The following is a 629-nucleotide window of genomic DNA, read 5'->3' on the forward strand; positions in this document are numbered from 1 at the left end:
TGAAGTATACTTCAAAACATGTGTTAGTAGCCCGTCACCCAAGTCACGCAGATTAGTTTGTGATATCTGAGAAAATATTAGTGTGACTGCAATAACTTCAATGCTAAAATATACATAACTGGTGCCTTTTGCTGAAATAATTTCTTCAAGTAGCAGCAAGCTAATATAGGACTGCCAGACCATTAAAAGTGTGATTTTTGTAGAAATGTCACGCGAGTCACGGTGGAATGGCTGAGCTTCTTTGTCTCTGTCATTCGGAATGATTCCGTATTGGAATTCTCTCCCTTCCTCTAGTTAGTTGCAAACTTGAGATTTTTTCTACTGCGAATCACGGTATTCAATGTTATTGATATGTGTATTTGATGAACTTTGCCTCTTTCCTTCTTCGATATAGTACCCGTGGACTTTGAAGACTAATATCTATAAGGTTACGAAAAGGTTACCTATATTCAAGATAAAAAATTATGAGCTTGGTACCTTGGGTACGTGATAATAATTTTCTTCCACACGATTCTCTCCACTCTATCTTCTGTGAGTTTGTACACATTGGCATGCAGTTCTTGGTAGGATTGTGCATTGTATATAGGTATTTGGCACCATGAAACAGGAGAAACACAGAAAATACGAAC

The sequence above is a fragment of the Priapulus caudatus genome, unplaced genomic scaffold (assembly GCF_000485595.1).
Source record: "Priapulus caudatus unplaced genomic scaffold, Priapulus_caudatus-5.0.1 Scaffold903, whole genome shotgun sequence".
NCBI lineage: Eukaryota > Metazoa > Priapulida > Priapulimorpha > Priapulimorphida > Priapulidae > Priapulus > Priapulus caudatus.